This window comes from Pleurodeles waltl, chromosome 9 (assembly GCF_031143425.1).
Source record: "Pleurodeles waltl isolate 20211129_DDA chromosome 9, aPleWal1.hap1.20221129, whole genome shotgun sequence".
NCBI lineage: Eukaryota > Metazoa > Chordata > Amphibia > Caudata > Salamandridae > Pleurodeles > Pleurodeles waltl.
In genome coordinates this window covers 915475019-915497215 of record NC_090448.1, presented here as the reverse complement: position 1 = coordinate 915497215, position 22197 = coordinate 915475019, and positions in this window count along the sequence as shown.

Below are 22197 nucleotides of genomic sequence, written 5' to 3'. Positions count from 1 at the left end.
GAGGTGCCTGGGGCGAAGGTGATGCCCACCCTCCTGGGTGAGCGGGCATGGGGCGAAGGCTAAGGGGCTGCTGGGAGGGTGGTGCTGGTAGGGGGGGGTGGCGGCTGTACCTGTAGAAGTGGGGGGCACAGATTTTGCCGCCACCACAAGGGAGCTCCCATCAGAGGACGAGTCCGTGTCGCTGGTTGCAGATCCTGTGACTGCCGTGAAGCTCCCCTCGCCCTCCGTCCCACTGGTGTATTCCGAGTCCGTGGTGTGGCCCTCCATGGCCATGTGGGATGCAGCTCCCTCGTGCTCCGGTGCCACTGTACCTCCGCCTGATGATGCTGATGCACACAAGAACAGGGAGACCACAAAAAGGGGGGGGGGCGACAGAAGAAAGACAGGTTGAGTGAATGGCTTACCGCTACCGTTGGCAGACAATACAGACACAGCAGCCCCCTGCACTATGTCACGCTGTTGGTCTCTACAGATGCAATTCCTGGGATATGGCCTACATGGCTATGGTCGACAACTGCACACATAGATGACACAGGGGCATGTATACCTGTACTTGGCACTCTACAGAGGTGGGGTGGGGTGCCACATGGCCTGCATTATGGAGGGGCCTAGCCTACGGAACTCGCCCTGGCCTAGGGAAACCCACAGCCCTCCTCCCCCACCCAGACACCTTCACTGTGCGCAAAGTCCGCTGAATGAGAGTGTACTCACCCCCTTGTGTCTGCTGTGATGCCCTCAAGCGTCCATCCAACTCACGGTAGGCCACCGCCAGGATCCGGAACATCAGGGGGGTCATGGTGCGACAGGCACCCCTCCCACGTTGGGAGGCCATCCCCAGCTGAGCCTCCGCCGTCTTCATGCTCTGGCGGCGAATGTCCTCTCATCTTTTACAGCAGTGGGTGCTCCGTCTGTGGTGGACCCCCAGGGTCCGGACGTCCTTGGCGATGGCACACCAAATATCCTTCTTCTGGTGGGCGCTGACCTACATGACATGTACAGGGGAAGAAGAAAAGTCATTACCAACTGCACCGTCTAAGTGAGTGGCCCACATCCCTACCCTTAACATGTGGCACATGCATTCACAGTCCTTCATGCACCCAGAACTCTGCCCCCTTCCTTCTTACAACCAGCCCTCTCCACACAGGCATAACCCATATAACGTGCTCCCTGTGTACTTACCTGTTGGTCTGGAGGACCATAGAGTAGCGTGTACTGGGGGAGGACCCCGTCCACGAGCTTCTCCAACTCCTCTGCAGTGAAGGCAGGGGCCCTTTCCCCAGACGCACGAGCCATTGTCTCTTCCAGACCGAGGTGACAGCAGCACTTGCAGTGTAGGTCCTCTCCTGTCGAAGATCAGGTATCGAGTGATTGAACAGATAGAAAATGGCGGTCACGTCCGCAGCTGCCTCGGCTGTGCGTACCATCACCGCCGGCGTACATCGTCATTGGCTCCTGGGACCCATAGGGTCCAATGTTAACCAATGCAGTATTGCGCCGCGGTCTTCGACCGCCTACCACTACGGTGTACAACGCCAGCGCAGTTACCTCACATCCCATTGTCCCACTTTAGAGGTCAGGCAGCCGCCTTTTCAGGGGCCCACATGGCATAATTCACAACTGCGTCACACAGACCTAGGCCTTGTCGCACAACACAAATACAGGCCAGATTCAGTGTATGAATGGTGTTCTGTGTAGACTGTGGGTACATACCTCTGAGTTGTTTGACTCTGTGGTCGCTGTAGTCCTTCCTAGGCACCGTCCGCTGGGACATGTGAGGAGATGGCGGAATCCTCCGGTGTACCGACCGCTGGTGGACCTGTCGACAGTGGAGGAGCGACATTTGATCATCACCTACAAGTTTGACTATGCCACAATCCAAGAACTGTGTGCCCAGTTGGAGCCAGACCTGATGTCTGCAATCCGCCATCCCACAGGGATCCCCCCTCAAGTGCAGGTGCTATCAGTGCTACATTTCCTTGCAAGTGGGTCCTTTCAAACAACAGTGGCCATGGCATCATGGATGTCCCAGCCTATGTTTTCCAGCGTGTTGTCCAGAGTGTTGTCTGCCCTGCTGAAACACATGCAGAGCTACATCGTTTTCCCTCAGGTGGAGGATTTGCCCACAGTTAAAGATGACTTCTATTCCCTTGGACATATCCCCAACATCATAGGTGCCATTGATGGGACACATGTAGCTCTGGTCCCCCCCACAGGAGTGAACAGGTGTACAGGAACCGGAAGAGTTATCATTCCATGAATGTACAGATGGTATGTTTGGCAGACCAGTACATCTCCCAGGTAAATGCTATGTTCCCTGGCTCTGTGCATGACGCCTACATCCTGCGGAATAGGAGCATCCCTTATGTGATGGGTCATCTACAGAGGCACCGGGTGTGGCTATTAGGGGACTCTGGTTACCCCAACCTGTCATGGTTACTGACCCCGGTGAGGAATCCCAGGACCAGGGCAGAGGAACACTACAATGAGGCCAATGGGTGGACTAGGAGGGTGATCGAACGCACCTGCGGCCTCCTGAAGGCCAGATTCAGGTGCCTCCATATGACAGGTGGTTCCTTATTCTACTCACCAAGGAAGGTGTGCCAGATCATCGTGGCCTGCTGTATGCTTCACAACTTGGCTTTGCGACGACAGGTGCCTTTTCTGCAGGAGGATGGTCCAGATGGCGGTGTTGTGGCAGCTGTGGAGCCTGTGGACAGTGATGAGGAGGAAGCAGAGGAAGAAGACATTGACAACAGGGACTCAGTTATCCAGCAATATTTCCAGTGACAAACAGGTGAGAACACATTCCTGCCTACTACAAGTACTTTCACACTTCTACCTCTATCCTGTCTGTCGATTTCAACCAGTATATGGTAACTGAGTTGTACATTTCCATTACAGTTTCACAGGTGTGGTTTCCAACGTGTGTCATCTGCTTTGATTCCTCATGGACTTGAGATGTGTGACATAGGTATGTTGACATTACATTTGAGAACGCATTTTTTCACTGTCATTGCTAATACACATTTTTGAAATCACAGCCTGACTCCAGATTGTTTTGTGCTTCAAGGGTGTTTATTTTAGTGCCCAATATTGGAGGGGGGTTGTCAAATGGTGAGGGGTGATGGTGGGGGAATGTCCATGGCAGAGTCCAGTCTATTAGTCTCACAGGTGCATTGTCCAAAGGGGCATAGGAAGTGAAGCTGGGGCAGTTCCAATATGGACAGGGTTACACAGTGGGACAGTAGGATGACAATCAGGGTGGTCTCATTTCTTGGCGGGGGTCTTGGCATCATGTTCCTCTTCCTGATGTCGTCCCAATTTCTTGGGTGCTGTCCCACTGCGTTGACCCTGTCGACTATTCTTCGCCATAGCTCCATCTTCCTAGCTATGGAGGTGTGCTGCACCTGTGATCCTAATAGCTGTGGCTCTACCCGGACGATTTCCTCCACCATGACCCTGAGCTCCTCCTCCGAGAACCTGGGGTGTCTTTGCCGTGCCATGGGGTGGTGTAGGTGATGTGTGGGGTGGTGTATGTGCTGATAAGTGTGATGATATGTCGTGGTGTGTGGTGTTTTGTGCGTGGAAGTGGTGTGGGTGATGGTGTTGAGTGCCTGTGGCTGCTAGTTTGTGGATGGTGGTGTCTCTCTCTGGCCTTCTTTCAGACTTTTTGGTCGTAGGGGGTTGTGGGTGATGTGGGTGTGTGTTTTATATAGTATTGGGTGTGTGGGAGTGGTGTGTGTATGTGTATCAGGTGTGTGTATTTCGAATTGTCCAATGTGGCTGTGTTTTGTAAAGGTGTGTGTATTTTGAGCGTGGCGGTGTGCCCCGCCAATGGAATTCCGTGGTTGAAAGACCGCCGCGTGGATTCGTGTGTCGTGATAGTGTAGGCGTATTTCTGTTGGCGTGACGGTGGAGGTTTAGTTTTCGCCAGTTTATCACTGACCTTTGGTGTGGCGGACTTGTGTGGGTGTCTGCATTTTGTCAGATTTCGGGGGTTGTGGGTCATAATTCCGCGGCCGCGGCGGTGTGTTGGCGGTCTTCTGCACGGCGGTAAGCGGCTTTTACCGCCAATGTTGTAATGACCCCCTATATCTCCTTTCGGAGTTCTCCGGGTGTGGGGAATCAGATCTCTTATTTCTTCTTTCTTTTAAATCTTTTTGTTTGTCCCAGCGCTTCTTAGAGCCCTCTTGTGCCTGCTTTGTACCCTTCTTATGGGCAGTACCTTGTAACTCCAGTTTTTTAGGTTTGGCTCCCAAACTATCCCATCCTATACTATTATTAGTATCAGAAATTATTTTCGGTAGCTGTCTCTTCTGTTCCTGGTTTGGAGTTTCCCGGAGATGCTGGCGAATTGCCAGTGCTACCGCTTCCCCTTTTATTTTACTTAGTATAATTGATGACACGGCGTCAAAGTTATGCATCAATTTCATCCCCAAATCCAGGGCTGGTGCAGCCCCATGCTCATTTTGTATTTGTTTTAACACTTCCTGTAAATTGGCAAGTGTCGGGGTACCATGTGTGGTAGTATATATGGCAGCGAAGACTGTACCCCATGTGGCACAGTCATCCACCGAGGGAACCATACCAAAAGGCAAGCACATAGTGAGCAATCTATGTTTTTCCTGTGGTCCCGTATGGGGAAACACAGCTTTCAGCTGATTCGTTTTCTGGGCAATCCAGAATGGTATTTTTTCCCGTTCCGTGGGCACTTTACCCATAATAGTATGCACTGTTTGTGGATTAATCCCAGTAGCCAATTGATAACCACCAGCTACTGGCGGTTCTGGATGTGCTGGTGTTGTGTTCAATGTTCGCAGTAGGAACTGGACTAATCGTCTATATAATGCCACTAATTCATTATATAAAACTTGTAAATCTGCTATCGGCATATTCTGTATGCCTGGATGTGGTGTGTATGTGGCGAACATAGGCCAGGTAGGTCCATCATTACTTAAGGGACCTAACCTCACTCTTCGTAGTACTTGTGGTAGGGCGCCTTCGACCCAGTTCTGATGCTCCTGGTAGGTGAGCGATATTTCATGATACTGGTATGCTTGGTACCGTAAAGGTACGTTTGCAACTTCATATGTGTGAAATGTGTGTGTGTTTTTTGGTCAACCTCAGGAAAGGTGAACCAACAGAAAAATGTTTCTGTTTGGTATGCTTCATTAGCTTCTATTATCAGAGTAACATCCCCGCCCTCTTCTGTAAGGCCATGCGTTAATAAATGTTGTGTTAGTGCATGTGTAGCATTTTCAGGAATGTCTATGGTATCAACCATATTTGTTTAGAGAAATGGAACACCGGAAATGGGAAGTATGTTCCTTTTATGAGTTCGAGCTCGAACAACCTACAGCTTAATCAGGTGTTACCTTTTCAGCTGAGGAGGATTCTCACAAAGACCACGGACGTCTCTGTATAATGGTACTTAGGATACCTGTTGTCTGTGAGACAGTGATAGTCAGGGTATCTGTAAATTAGTGCCTAAACACCATCGTTGGTGGCGCCATGTCGTAGTTTGGACTCTTGCTCTGAGCAAGATTGCTGGTTTAAGGATGACAGTACTTTTGTTTGTAGGCGACTGCGTCTTTCCTACAAGTCGCAACTGTTATCCCAACCTTACCGGCTCACTAGCAGCACCTCACCAGAAACACAATAGTAAAAGATGATTTATGGCAGCCGTTTACGCATGGACTCGAAAATAAGATATCTCAGGGAGTGTCGTGGTTAAATTGAGATTACCCTTTTCTCACAGATATATTATGTCTCATACAAAACACAGGCAATGACACAGATGCAGTAAAGTTACAATAGTTTTTATTTAACATAACTGCAATTTGGGATAAGGTGCATGGGCTACAATGATTAGGATAATGAATAAAGCAAGAAACAGTATTGTGAAGACGAGAGTCAGAATTACAAAGACCCCCACCATCTTGCAATACATAGAAAAGATATATGAGATGTAATATGCCCTAATACCCTAATGTGAAAAAGACCTAACCTCCTACCTAAAGGAGAGCTGGGTTTGTTAAACCTAATCTGCCAATGCCATGTCCATGAGAGGAGCCCCCAACCCTTGTTACCTTGGAATGAGGTCTCTATCTCAGACTCCGCAGGGACACGAAGACTGGGTCAGCGTCAAGACGACTGCAACATTGGTATCAGCGATGATGGCGATGCCCTCTGGTCGGAATCCCTCTGATTATCTGTCTAAAGTGTGATGTATTTATACAGAGCTACAAGGTCCCCTGACGTAGGTGTGTTCCTAAACAATAGATAACAGACGTGCTTGGGACGGCAATTAATCTCAACAATCCCTCTAAAGTATAGAGAGGGAAAATCCCTAAGTGTGAACATCTACTGTTTGTTTGTCTTTGATGCTTGATCTTGACGCCTTGGCGCGGTGACACTGATAATGTTACCCATAACAAGTGGCCTAACTATAAACAAGGCAGCCATCTTAAAATAAATAAATAATTAAATGGGCTAAGACAAGGCAAGCTAAGTAGGTTAAAAGTCACTAGGTGACGGGGGCACGAGTCTGTAAGCCAAAGGCTAAGCTAACTCCTGTTATCCCATTAAAACGAACTAGGATTCACTACAACACCATGAGGATCAAATAGTCTAAATAGACAATGAGATGTACTCCCCCGACTCTGAGAGCTTCCACAACTGGCCGCATGAGTTTGGTGAAACACCACGAGGCTGAGGACACTCAGAAGGGAAGAGCTTTTAATTTGTTATAGTAATTTTGCCAAGCGAATTGGAGAGAATGCCACTGTGGCACAAAAATTGGTGCAGTGAGATAAGCATCCTTCAGATTGAAGTGCACCATCTCACCCCTTTCTCGAAGGTCTCAGAGAAGATGGATGCTCTCCATCCTGAAGTGATGATAAAGGATCCAAGCATTGAACTTCTTTGTGTTAAATACCAGTCTGGACCACTCTCCCTTCCTGTCGACTAGAAAAATCATGCTGATAAAACCCCGTGAGTGAGGAGTACATGGACAGATAGCCTTCTTGCAGAGGAGTTTCTGCTTCTCCAGGTCTATTAAAGTTTGATCGCCTAGGGAAAAAGACACTTGCCTGTTGGAGACGGTTGCTAGGGTGAGTCATAAACTCTATTCTGTATTCCTGAACAGTATCCAACACCCAAGCGTCTTGAGACAAGTGCTGCCAATTGTTTAAGAAATGTTGGATGTGACCCCCAGTTTGACCTCGTGAAGAAGAATAATGCTCACCTGTAGGATCTGGGTTGTGTCCTGCTACAAACATACCTTCATATCCTTTTTTGACGGGATGTACTCTGCTGCCTCAAGCTCTAGCAGTAAAGAAAGTAATTTTTCTGACGGGATCATACCAGCCACTTCTGCCTCTGGGTTGGGAACCTCTAAGAGAGCCTTTTTGGGAGGCTCCGCCAAACAAGAGACCCAGAAGCGTCCGGCTCTCCTAAAAAGGCTAGTGTGGAAAACCTTTCTGAGTGATGTTTGTACCTGGTCAAAAGCACTGAAAGTAGCTGTGAACTTGTCCAACTCATTCACGAAGGGGGTGTGAAACAGTAATTCTTCCGCAATCGGTCACGCTTCAGAGCTGCCAGGTCATTTAATTTAGGATCTATCCAGATCAAGAAGGATCGTCGCACTTGATAGAAATAGTGCAATTCATGTTGCCAAGCTGCAAATGGCCCTTTGCACCCAGCTGGCGAGGATGTCAGAGTCAACAGGTTCTGAGGTGTCTTTGGCCCTAAAGGCAAGCTCCAAGATGTTGTTAAGAGGTCCTGTCAAATCTAACAGTTTATACTAGCAATTAACACAGGCTCTATCCAACCACTTTTTGGGGTCCAAGATAATTTTTTCCATAAAGGTGACCATGCTAGGGTCAATCTCAGGAGTGGTTGTCACCTTTCCTGGCAACGAAGGCAACAGACACTTGCCATAGAGCTCGGATATCTCATCCTTCTAAAAAACTCAGAATTCAGGCCAACCGTCCTGCTGAGAGGGGTGATCCAGACCCTATGGCCTCTTACTTGGCCCAGGTTCATCATACGTCTGCAGTATAAAGTCATGCATGCACACAAATGCTGACAGAAATAGAAGAAGGACTGTGGGGCAGGACTTGGCACACATGAGACCAGTCTACAAATGTGCCTGAGTAGAGCGACTTTGGGTGTATCACTAGACCACCAGGGGAGAATAAAATACACCAAAAAAGCTTCAGCCAGTAAACCCCGAAGGAGTATGTGACTGGTAACACTGGTGGTCTGGGAGCCATTACAAGAAAAAAACAAGCAATATAAGCATAACAATTTATAGGCAAAGTATAAAACACCAGAAAAACTAGATAAATTTGGTATGTTATCAAACGGCATCAAGAAACAAGTCACTAGCAGCAAGGAAAGGCAAGACGATATGGTCTCTCCAGCATTTATGGGGTTAATCCGATTTTGAGTGGGGCATGTGGCCTAAAAAGTTTTGATAATACATATGGGTAATGCAGTTTTCATTGTAATGTTTTTATAGGCTGTCCTGTTTTGTGGCAGAAAAGATAGAGAAGCATAATCTGAGCCTCCGGTCCTAACAGAGAATCATTATTGTTAATAAAAATTACGATTCTTATTGTTTTTTCCAAATGGGCAATTATCATGTTCTCCATAGAGTAGTTTGTGTAGCTCACTGCTAGGTCACTTTTCACTGGGAAGCCTTCGGGTAGCCATGTGCTTTGCAAGTCCTATAGATTAGATTAGATTCGATTAGATTAGATATGTACAGTGGGGCATCAGGAAGATGCTTTTTGTATGGCTTGTTGAGCACAGTTTTAGTTTGTAAACCAGAGAGGATGCAAAGAAAACTTATGTAGAATAAGATGCATTCTATGTGTTATGTGTTTGTTTATAGGTTTCCATTAACATGTGATTATAAATGCATCTTTCAGTTGTTCATGTAGTAAATCTGAGACTTTATATATGCATTCTAGATTATTCTTTGGGCTTCCTTGCTACTTTTAGTAGGATTGCGCTACATTTTCAGGCCAAAGTGAATGAAAGGCAATCATTGTTATTGTTATAAAAATTTAGATTGTTATTTTTTTCCCAGTGACCAATTATCATGTCCTCCAAACAGTAGTTTGTGTGGCTCACCGACAGGGCAATTTTTCATTTTGTTGCACAGGGGTACATAAGAACAATGTTTTTGTTTTGCTTGTTGGACCAGCTTTACATTGTGAGCAAGAGAGCATGCAAAGAAAATTCACTTAGAATAATATGTATTTTATTTGTTATATATTTGTTTAAAGGTTACTATTGGCATGTGACCATAAATGTACCTAACAGTTGTTCATGTAATACATCTGAAACTTTACATATGCAGTCTAGTTTATTTTTTGGGCCTCCTTGCTATTTTTGTAGTATTGTGCTACAAGATATAACTAAATTGAAAAACCTTATAACTTAACATTTACTTACTCTGCTTGCCTGTAGTAGCCCCATGGAATCCTCTGTGCCCTTTAGGTTTTAATTTAGCCAAATTTAATAAAAATCAAGCTGACAGTTCTTGTGCTATGTGAAATACAAAAGTCTATGAAAAATGCATTGGATTTGAATCACGTTTTGGGAAACCCTCCTTTTTTTCTATGCACCCCCTTGACCAAATGCCACAAAACTTTCAGTCCTCCCAAAATGAAATGGGGCAGCAGGTCTTCAAAGTCTCATGCACATTCGTCAAATGGGTGCAAAGTTCTAAACTTACAAAAACCTAAAAAAATCCCTATTTCTGGTCACCCTACCTATATCTTCAGAGTGGTATATATATATATATATATATATATATATATATATATATATAGACACTCTCCTTCGGCGTAGTCACTCCGCTCCTGATCGCCGGTGGTGCTGCTACATGAACTCGCGCCACCGCATTCTATGAACCGCCACTATCCTCCGTCTAATTCAAGAAGGAACAGCACTCCAGAGCTTGTATTCATTAATTTATTTCGCTATCCCAACAGGAACACGTTTCGGCTATTATGCCTTCATCGGCCTATTGGCCGCCATTTTGTATTACTATTTATACACAATAAGTTGTCTTTCTTCACTTATTCAACGACATCATAATCAATTCCCATAATCGCTTCAATCAGCTTGAGATTCCGTTATTCAATTCAACATTCAGATTGCATATGTATTGTGCATCATACAACAGATAAAAAATCTCAATAAAATAACTGTAATTAAATAACCCAAACAATCGTCATAATGACAGCGATTGTTCTACAATTTTCTAACGCACATTTTCTAACATTTTCGACATTGCTTTGCACTTAAAAAGTGTAATACACAATTCAGCGGTGAATGGGCTGTATGTACTCATTGCATCCTCTTACTTCACTTATGCATCAACATCATGATCAATTCCTATAATCACTTCAATTTTACTTAAAATGTCATTATTCAATTCAATATTCACATTATATATTGTTATATTGTTATATCTTGTACATTGTAGTAACATTGACAAAATATCCCAAACTATCATCGTAATCACTGCAATTGTTTTACATCTCTAGCCAATTTTTCACTTAAATAGTGTTATTCACAATTCAGTGTTGCATGCGCTCGTATATTGATCAGTCTAAAAAATGGAATACTCGCTATTGGTACCTATCATTCCACTAAGTACCTTCAATAGTGAACTGTACACAATTCATTTTCAACAGCTAATTACGAATATAAAAAGTAATGTCGGTATCTCTAACTTTACTATCTTTGATATAACTCTCCCTTGAAGAAACTATATGATCATTAACTACTTTCCCATTTTACTTCAAAAGAACAGATATTACCTCGTCAAGTGCAACACTTACTATATCAGTGTTCAATAATTTCTATATCTGTTGTTAGTGCATGATTCAAATATTCAAATGCGCATGTAACTCTTCACTTTTATTTAGTCCATTTGGTTCCTTGGTATCTAACATCAAAATATATCTTGACTCCAATGTTCTCAGCTTTTTTTCTCTGTAGCCTCCTCTGTGGTCCTTTGGTATCCCATCTAACACACTATATTTTAGATTTGTGATGTCACCTCCATGGACTTCCCGAATATGCCTTGCTACTGGGCTGAACTATGGGGCTATACCAAATCCGAAGACTTAACCACCGCTGAAAACAACTTCCTAAGAAACCTTGTGTCCCTTCCGCTAAGCACCCCACTGTTCCCCCTTTTCAAGGATCTCGGTATCAAACGAATTGGCCACAAAGCCCGCCTGCGACCTCTGCTGTACTGGCGGCGTCTCTGGACCACTCCGGAGCTCGACATCTTCACCAAAGCTCTACAGGTCATCCTAAAAGCCAACCACCTTCACAGAATCCCCTGGCTACGATCCATCAAGGGTTCACTGTACTCACTTGGGCTCGATGATCTCTGGAACTCACCATCCACGTCAGTCTTCCCCTCAAAAAGCGCACTAAAAAAACTATACTGGCAATTGGCAAATTACGAAGACTCAAGGGCTGCACTCCACTCTACACTATCTTGTGACTTTGCCAACCTAAAAGAGTCATGCAAGTACGAAGCTTTTTGGGACCTAATCATGGCCCCAAGGGAAAGGAAACTGTACTTCCAGCTCCGCATCGGAACACTCCCATTAAGATTTTTCACCAGTAGCTGTCACACAATGATTCAGCTGTATGCCCAGCTTGCAAAACCCCCGTCGAGAATCTCCCTCACGTCCTTTTTGCCTGCCCCGCGTACACCGCCCCCCGGAGGAAATGGCTGGCCCCGGCATGCAGACTACTGGGAGTCCGCAGCTCTGCACTAGCTCTGCGAATCCTCAGATCAGACACTAGGCCAACGCTTGTGATCGCCGTCGCCAAATTCCTCGGAGCCAGTTGGCTTGTTAGAGGGAAAATCCTTCTGGATAAAGACTCCAAATAAGACTGTCCCATCGTCCTGTGCAGCACATTTTTATTCCTTTTTATTCCATTTTCCATTTTTATTCCACTTTTTTCCATTTTCTCTTATCTTTTACTCCCTTTTATCATTATATATCTACTTGTAATTATCCTTATATGTATTTATTTGTATTTATTACTGCTTACACTTTTTTGGCTCTTGTAGCCGCAATAAAGCTCCTTTGAATTGAATTGCCTTGCTACTGGGTATGAATCGTCCTCATTATGCACTGCTCTAAGATGCTGTAAAATACGTTTGTGAACTTGCAGTTTTGTACTGCCTATATACATCTTAGGACAGCTGCATTTCAGTGAATAGATAACATATTCACTTTTACAAGTGTAAAATCCCTTAATTTTATGTATGGATTTTCCACTGGTCTTTACCGATTTAATACTCTCGCCATTTTTACACGCCTTACATTTTGTACATTTGATAAAACCATCTGTCGGTGTTAGCCACATTGGTTTAATACCAACTTGTCTGATGTCACTTCTCACAAGCAAATCTCGCATAGATTTCCCTCTTCTAAATGTTATCTGAGGATTCTTCCCCATCATAATAGCCGAAATGCGTTCCTGTTGGGATAGCGAAATAAATTAATGAATACAAGCTCTGGAGTGCTGTTCCTTCTTGAATGAGACGGAGGATAGTGGCGGATATATATATATATATATATATATATATATATATATATATATATATATAGTCCCCCCCAAGCTTTTCTGAGGCCCAGGAGACCCCACCACGGAAAAGTCTGCAGAGGGGACCCGTGCCCCCACCAATCCTCCATAGGCCCTAGAGACCCCATGAACCCGGGTCTGAAACTGTCAGAACTCCAGCTGCGCATGGGTGTCATCGCTCATTTGTGTGTGGGCCCAACCGCTCATTTCTTGCAGTCACCATGTTTGTTAGGCCACAATCCCTTTGTGGCAAAAGTCACCTGCCCTGACGATTGGGCCATTGGTGGTTTCATTGCTCCCAACATTATCCCTGACACTACTTACAGCTGTCAGGAAGCTGAGAGGGACTTCATTTCCCAGCTTTCCTATGACACCCATTTTGGGTGTGGTCAGGCTATAAATAGCTGCCACACCCTTTAACCGTTGCTTCCTATTCTGGATTCCTGCAAAGATCTGTTGTCTTTCGTGTTGCTGCCGGAACCCATACAGATTTGCTTATTTTATTGCGAGCGGCCGGCTCGCGACGGTGAGAACATTCCTTTTCCGGGCTCCCTTGCCTTCTTGTGAACTCCGTATTCGGAGTCTTTGAACAATTGGAATGCTTTGAGGATGTTGCTTAGCAACATCGTTTCACTCGATTGTTACAGAGTTTCAGAATAGCGATTTTCTCTGCGTTTCTCACTTTTAAGGAAAGCTCGCTACATGAATGTTTTTGCATTTCAACACCGTTCAGTGAAATGTGTTGTTTGTCTCGTGTGGTGTCACGCTGTGAAGTTGGAAAAGAACAGTGATATTGTATTTTGGGCCTCATATGGTTTATTAATATTTGTTGTGCAATTTTCAGCTAGAAAAAAACAAAAGGACCATTTACCAATTTTACATAGCAAGAGAGACATTGAACAAAACTCTAGTTTTTTCCCGATTATAATTCATAAAGAGAAAACCAACAGATTTTATTGAGAGAGATTCTCATTTAGGTTTAAAGTTCTTGTTTTGCGAGACGCATTGTTCTGTGGTTTTTCCTGGATTTCTAATGTAAGAATAGTGCAAGTCTTCATGCCACAATTTCCTTAGAAGGAATTACCTCCTTTGTTGACATTTTGAAATTAGCTAAATTATTGTGAGGAAGCAATTTATTGTTGCATAATCGTTTATTGTATTTTTGTATATTCTGTATTAACCTTTTCCTTTTCAGATCTCCCTCCAAGCTGATCCTTCCCGACTATCCCTTCCCCCGGCCGGGCCCCTCTAAAGTTCAGCGCCATAACGGCATCTGACTTGGTGGTGCCTGGAGGTGGGCTCATTTATCAGCATCGTGCAGATCCCAAGAAATTTGGGTCGCCTGACAGAAACCATCTTAAAGGGAACAGCGGTGCACAGCCTCCTCCTCAGGCCTCAATAGGGCCTGGGAACCCCTATCCCCCATATCCTGGGACCAAATTCCATTAAAAAAGGGAGAGCAGCGTGTAATCCCTATCACCAAGCCTTAATAGGCTCTAGGGACCCCATCCCGTGGGCCAAATTGCATTCAAAGTGGGAGTCAGGTGTGCAGTTCCCCTACCTTGAGCCTTAATAATATGTCCTGGAGACAATATATATATCCCTTGGGCTGGCTCAATTTCAGTGTCCTGGAAGCCCACCCCCGGGACTCAGTAATTTCCCTGGTATTTCTGCTCCTCCACAGTGGGAGCTTTCAATATGATCCTGCTAGATGACAGCAGCCTTTTGATTACCTGCCTTTTGTTAGAGGGAAACATACATGGCTTCCGTTCTGTAGGAGCAAACAAAAACAGCTGCTCCCACTGGCTGGGGGCAATGCTGGTTCCTGCAGCACTCAAACTTACTGTTTGGTGAGTGCCCTGTGTGGGCACTGCAAAACACACCCACAAGCAAAACAGACTCCCGGGGGACACCAGGGGTTTGCAGTGGGTGGGCAGCATGTCCCCCTCTCCTTTATAAAAATGTTTTTTTTTAAAAGGTACTAGTGGGTGGCGTCCCTGAGGTTCCATAGTGGCTCTGGAGGATTGGGGCTGTATGCCACCCTCCCCTTAAATTATATGTTTTGGGCCCAGAGGTTGGGGCCACACATTAATTCAGGGAGGGTGGCTGTGTACCTCCTCCACTTAAAGGGCTGGGTGATGGGGTCCATGGTGGCAGCTGCTCCCACTGGCTGGGGGCAATGCTGGTTCCTGCAGCACTCAAACTTACTGTTTGGTGAGTGCCCTGTGTGGGCACTGCAAAACACACCCACAAGCAAAACAGACTCCCGGGGGACACCAGGGGTTTGCAGTGGGTGGGCAGCATGTCCCCCTCTCCTTTATAAAAATGTTTTTTTTTAAAAGGTACTAGTGGGTGGCGTCCCTGAGGTTCCATAGTGGCTCTGGAGGATTGGGGCTGTATGCCACCCTCCCCTTAAATTATATGTTTTGGGCCCAGAGGATGGGGCCACACATTAATTCAGGGAGGGTGGCTGTGTACCTCCTCCACTTAAAGGGCTGGGTGATGGGGTCCATGGTGGCTTGGGGAGGGGGCAACGCATCCCTCTCTCCTTTACATATATCTTTGGGCCCCAGGGGATGGGGTCCCCAGGACCCTTTAAGCACAGGGAGGGTGCCACACTCCCCCTCCCATAATTAAAAGAGCCTCTAGGGGAAGAGGTACTGGGCCCATAAGTGTCCCGGGGTGGGGCCACGTGCAACCCTTAATAAAAAAAAAAGGCTTGGGGGAATGAGGTAACCAGGGCCCAGAGTGGCTCAGGGAGGGGTCTGTGCACCCACTGCACCTTTAAAAAAAAGCCCTCCAGAGATGGTGTCTCAGGGGCCTAAAGTAGCTTGGGGCGGTCAGTTGATCCAGTGTGTTGAATGCAGATGCCCACGGGGGTTGGAGCGGAGCCTGGACGCACAGACAGGGGGTTGGCTTTATGTATGGTGATAAAATATTACTTTACATTAAAAACAAAACCTTAGAAATACATCATTGCCGTGTACTGCTAATTACATCACATGCTACATCACTCATGACATCTTCTGTGATATCATTGATAATATCACTGCAACATTTGCAGTGAAATTATTGATGAGAAAACTGTGCAGGGCTGGGGTGCGAGTTATAGTTACCTTATCACACGAGTTATAGTAACTTGAGGTAAATATAGTAAACATAACTGGTGAATTTCAGTGGTTTGGTTAGTTGACAACAGCAAGTCTCTGAAAGTTCTGCCTAACTATAACGTTACTCTAAACTTGTTTTTTTCTTCAGTGTGTGTATTAATATATATATATATATATATATATATATATATATATATATATTTATAGAACATATCATGAGTGATTACTCTGTGAGGTTGTAAGCAGTGCATGGTGGGGGCCAAGTTATAATTTACTTCAGTTAACTCTAACTGGTAAATTTTACTGGTTTAAAATGTTATGTTTTAACTGACATTTTCACCTAACAATAATGTCACTTCAATCTTCAGTTTTATCAGTGAATTTCTGACTTTTCTTTAATGTAAAGTAAGATATTATTACTAAACTCGACTATAAAATCGCTTTAACCATTGTTTTTTTCAGTTGATGTTTTTAAACGTAAAATAACAATATTCAGAGATGTCACTTTAAGTAACTTACTCTGCTTTAAGAGCTACCCATAAACAAATGAGGCCTGTGAGTAAAAGCTAAAACTAAACAATGGCACTCTGAGGTATCATTCAAACCATCAATAAAGGATATAAGTGGTTAAATAACCAGCTGCATCTAATGCTATCACTAGAAACAAATATTTCAGACCACCAGGATGATTTTAGTAGTCCTTTATCATGTTCATTCAAAAGGGTATTTATACAGAACATTTTTCACCATATCCCTCTGAAAACAGAATGAGACCCTTTTAAATGAACACAATAAAGGATTACTAAAATCATTATTGTGGTCTGAAGTATGAGTTTCTGGTGATATCGTTAGATGCAGCTGGTTATCTAACTACCTATATTCTTTGCTGATGGTTCGAATGATACCTTCAAGCGCCATTGTTTAGTTTTGTCATTTTAAGTAAGCCAGACCTACTTGCTTTGTCAAGGGTCAGAAGGCCAAAATATAAAAGGCTAGCCTATTGGCTTTAGCAAGGGGTCAGCACAATAACTTAGATAAAGCAGATTTATTGGCTTTGTGAAACTGAGATAAAGCAGATCTGTTGACTTTGTTAAAAAAGTCACCACAATAATTTATCATTAACCATATTCCAAAGTATTCCTTATAAATACATAATAATTAATGTCACATATTTAAATAAAGCAGTTTATTCCATACAACCAGAAGTGTGCGCTTGATTATTTCTTTAACACACTTCAGGCCACAAAATGCAGCCTTTGAACTAACCACAAGGGGTCCCCACACTTCAGCTGAAGAGCATGCAGCTCCACCTAAGAATGCCTTAAAAACAATGGTAAGCTCTCCATGGGTCATGCGCTCAATGACCCTGAATATTTACAGTCTTTTTTTATCTTTCCTGGAGGCCTGCTATACTCCCAGCATCCCCCACAGTACCTCTGTAAACACTGGGTGGTACCCAAGTCCCTCCTTGTGGCACCACGTCAGGGACAATTTAAAAAACAAAACCTACATAGGGCATTATAGGGCCCTCATGGGACGGAACAGTGAATATTTTATGAGTGGCCTCATTACTTTAATAGTAGGGGGCAAGACCACAACTATTTTTTTGTCTGGGTGTCCAGGTCCCAGGTGAGGCACCCACTGCCTATCATATTTGTTTATGGCAGCACGGTGCAACATAATGCAGTACCATTTTTATTATATTTTTTTATTATTTTTGATGGGTACCTTGGGCATGACTTAGGGCACCCACAACTCCTCATGGTGGTGGATGCGGGGTGAGACCAAAGAAACCAACAGCCCGCTGTCTCTCCCGCCAGCCCCCATCCTGGTTGCAAGTGGGAGGCGACTGCATTTTTGAGTTCCTACTTGGCAGAGAGCAGCTTTTCTTTCTTCTTCCCCTGTTGTTGTGTAGCCATTTTAATTATAGCTCCATGCATGTCATTTTTACATATTAGGCCTGCTGCCGTGCACTTTAACCTAGATATATTTTATTCAGCTTCATTTATTTTTGTTATAATAGCCACTTTTACGGTCTTGTTTTATTTCTCTCTATTTAACTGTTTTTGCCCAGGCCAGCACTCTGTTCTCAAAGAAGACATTCTCATGCTCACTCTGTGCTTCTTCCAAGGCTGCAGTAAGATAGGTTGCTGGTGATAGTGGTATAAAGTTTTGTCTCTAACCTTCATAGAAAACACACATCCTTACATAGGGACATTTGCTCAGAACATCAGCTGTTCTATTATACAAATACTTCCCTCTCCCTTATATGTTAGAGTGAGATTCCAGCTAGAGAACCACAACTGTATGCTGATTGTTGAATGCTTCGCTACAGCTGCTTATGCAGGCTTCAGGCCTTTGCTTAGATATGGGGGATGATGTCTTCCCGGGGGAACCTGAAGGGCAGAATTAGACCTTAACATGATGTGCTCTATTATAGCCTAGGTAGGAATTAGTCTATTGACTGTAGTGACAATATGGTAGCATTATTTCTATGCTTTACTCTCCTTGTCACAATTTTAATCTTGTCATGCTGTATGCTGTATCGTCCTGGTTATTGCAGCCCATGCTTTGCTATCTAAAATGCAGTTGCTTCATTAAAGCATTATTGAAACATATACTGCCTCTGATTGTCATTGTGTATGTGAGACTAATGTAACTTTGAGAAACGGATGAGACCTGAGTGACCAAGGCTTCCCTGAGAAACCAGTTATGTCATGTGCTCGGCTGCCTAATCATCCCTGCTCTTGGGTAGGGATGAGGCACTGCTAGTTAGCCGGAGCAAAACCCGGATTGGAGCGACAGGTGTCACCTGTAGTGGGTCAGACTCAGTCTCCCACACCGCAGGCGATTCTGTAGCTCGAAATCCAGTAGTCTCATTAGAATAATGAGAGCCTACGCGACACTGGGTGGGAGCAATCCTGTGTTTCTTAATTCTGGCCGACAGAAGCCTTTTTGCTCCACATGGGCTGGAGCAGCGAACAACAGTGTCCTAGAGTTTGGGGTCCTGGGACAATGTTTTATGTTAGACCATGAATGACAGGGTTCCCGGTGCAATATCATGGCTACTGGATTGGGGCCCCAAGACCTCACCCCAAATATACATTCGCTGGGCCCAAGGGGTTGGAGTTCTCAGGGCCTTTAAATTTCCCTGGAAGAGGAGCCACACACCCCATTGCCAAATTACAGAGATGAGCTGTCAGGTCTCTGAACTCCCTAGGGCTATTTAATTCAAAAAGGCTCCAAGCAGTACAGCAGGGCTACCAGGGTACCACACAAAACATTTAATCCCTGCAGGGAGGTCCACAACCCCCATACAGATCTAGGGAAGTCAAGATATCACTACCCTGCTTCCCTATATCTGTTTCTTTTTAAATCACAGCAACTGAGTCCTCCAGTTCTAAAATGGATGCTGCAATATCGGTGTAGATTTTTACAGCAGCCAATCATATTGCTATATTTTGATCTGCCAGTTCAGCAGTACTAAATTGTCTCTGTATATACATACCTTTTGCATCTTCATTCATGGCTACAGATCAAGCTTTTTGCCGAAGTTGGCGTAATTCCATTCAGCCATTTTGGCTGTAGCATAGTTCAATTTTCCAATTGGGAAAATGTGTTTTGGGACCCCCTTTTGCTTGGCCCCTGCTTGATGAATCACCCCAGCCCTTTCCAGGAAGAAACTGATTTAGCATAGCTTTTTTTGTGGCAAGTTTTGAGAAGCTTTATTAAACGGTGCCAAAGCAACTAAAGAAATCATTTTCCTATGGAAACAAGGTTTTAACTACAACTACACAGTATGGTGTATAACTCAAAACAATACCCTTTTAGGGTTAGAGTGTCACATTAATTATGCAAAAAAAACATAGCAGGAAGGCAGAGAAGTTCCTAAGAATTATGCATAGAACAGCTCCTTCAAATGGTACACTCAACAACACAACTGACATTCTCAAACTGCTCATTTCAAATGTTAATTTTTCTACTAACGTTTTTAAGTGTAGTGTTAGCACAGTGCCATCCATTCTAAGCTAGAAAAGTGTCAAAACCTTTTGCCATTTAAGCAGCAAAGCCTTTAAGCATAGGATTAGCTAGTGCTATCCACGCCAAACTGAAAAATAACAAAAGCCCTTTACCATTCCAGGCACAGTCTTACAGCTTTGGATTAGTAAAATGCCATCCATGGCAACCTGGAAGGAATAAAAGCAACCCCTGAGACGTGTTTCTATCTTATTAGCACCCTCTAATTCTATGTTTAAAAAACTCTGATAGAAAAACAGACATTTGAGTTTAGCAGTTTTACAGTGTCAGTGGCCCCTTGCGTGCCCTCCCTAAAAATCATATCGAGAGATGCCTCTACTTCTATATCAACTTTTCTGGATAACGAATACTGCAGATCCACTTCTCAAGGGGTGCAGTAGCACTAAGAAACCTGAGATTCACAATAACAACTTAGGGTCCTAATATATATTGTGCCCCAGGAGCAAAGGAGATGTGCACCCGCTTTGTGCTCCCCAGGGCACAATCGTATCAGGAAAGGGGCTGCAGACGCTTTGTATTCCAGTGCACCTCCTGAAGGAAGCCCTCTGGAGGGAAAAGGGCGGGTGCTCCATCAACTCCTAGACATCCCATATAAGTGGGTGCAGTCACTCACTACACCCATCTGCAGGGAGATCTCTATCCACTCTTTAAAGTGCAGGTGAGTTGCAGCCTTCACAGAGAAACCTGGAATGACTTTGAAGGAGTAGCTGCTCAATATTTCACTGAAGGTGCTGCACCCAGGGCAGGCTTGAGTCCATAGTTGCCCTGGGGCCACCACATTAATTGTAATAGGGTACACTGTCCCTCTTTGAGTGCCAGCATACTTGGTTAGAGGTGCGCTGTGGACCAAACAGGAACTGTGCTCCCTTTCCATGATATGAACCCAGAGGTGTCACAATGGGAGTCAAGCCCTCAGCTTCCTTTTACTGAAGTACACAACCCTCCTTTCTGATGCATAGCACCAGCTGTGCTTGTGCTCTTTCAGATACACTACAGTGTGAGGCCTACAGAGGAGTAAAGTACTTGGGGGCATATTTATACTCTGTATTCCCAAATGTGCATAAAACATTTTGACGCACTTTCGGCGCAAACCTTGCCCAATATTTATACTATGACGCCCAACCCGCGAACGTCAAAATTCCTCTGTGTGTGTCATTTTCTGGATGCGGGAAACCGCCTTGCGTTAATGACATGCAAGGTAGGCATTCCCATCCAAAAAATTATTTAAACACCCATGCGCCATATTTATCCTACTGTGCAAAAATGCCGCACGGCCGGGAGGCGGAGTCAGAAAATGACGCACAGCCCGATTTGCGTCAAAAAATACCACCTGGGTCAGGGCAGGCGTTAAAATGGGGAAAACACACCAGTACTTAAGGAAAACACACAGAAGCAACATCAGAGCTCCAAAAGAAAGACATGGATGTGGTATTCATCCAGCATGCACGAAGACGCAGAGCACAGGACCAACACCAGCCGCTTCCACCACACCAGCAGGTACAGACTCAACTGGCAAGCCATTCAGCAGCTGCTGTGCAACATTGAGCCACAGTTGGCATCCAGCTTGCAGACACTCCACATCATTCCAACAGAGACCAAGCTGCTAGCTGTACTCCACATGTTGGCAAGTGGCTGGTTTCAAACCACATTTGCCCTGGTTGCCGGGATCTCACAGCCCTCATTCTTAGTCTTCCTACCCAAGGTATCGGATGCCATCATCTCCCTCACACCCTGCCACATCAGCTTCCCCAACACACAGCAGAAGCAGCAGGAGACCAAACAGGGCTTCTACCAAATCAACGGCTTCCCACACGTGCTTGGTGCCATTGACTGCACACATGTACGCATTGTGCCACCTGCTGTAACCAAACACCTATACCGCAACAGGAAGCACACACTCCATCAATGTGCAGGCCATTGTCGACCACCGGGGATGGATCACCAACATAGTGGCAAAGTATCATGGAAGTGTACATGATTCATTCATCTTCCGCCACTGCACCATCAATCAACACTTCCAGGATGGACGATATGGCAATGGCCTACTTGTTGGTAAGTACAGAAACCTACTTATTTACACAAAGCACAGAAACCCTCTAGGACACACAACACATACACCACTACATTGACACATGGCCAGGAAGACAATGAGGGTGTGGCACAGCTAGGCATGTTTGATATCCTCACCCAATTGGATACACAACTAGGGACAAATGACAGATGCAAATAACAGATGACACTCCAGAGACACAGGGGACCAATTTAAAACCACACAGTGACAATGAAATGGCCTTAACTGCCAGTGCAATTTGGAAGATTAATCTTACAGTATCACATCAATAACACTCAATCACACACCCTTCCAAACAATATGTACAGTGTAAGGGGTATGCAATGTGTTTTGCTGCAGGCA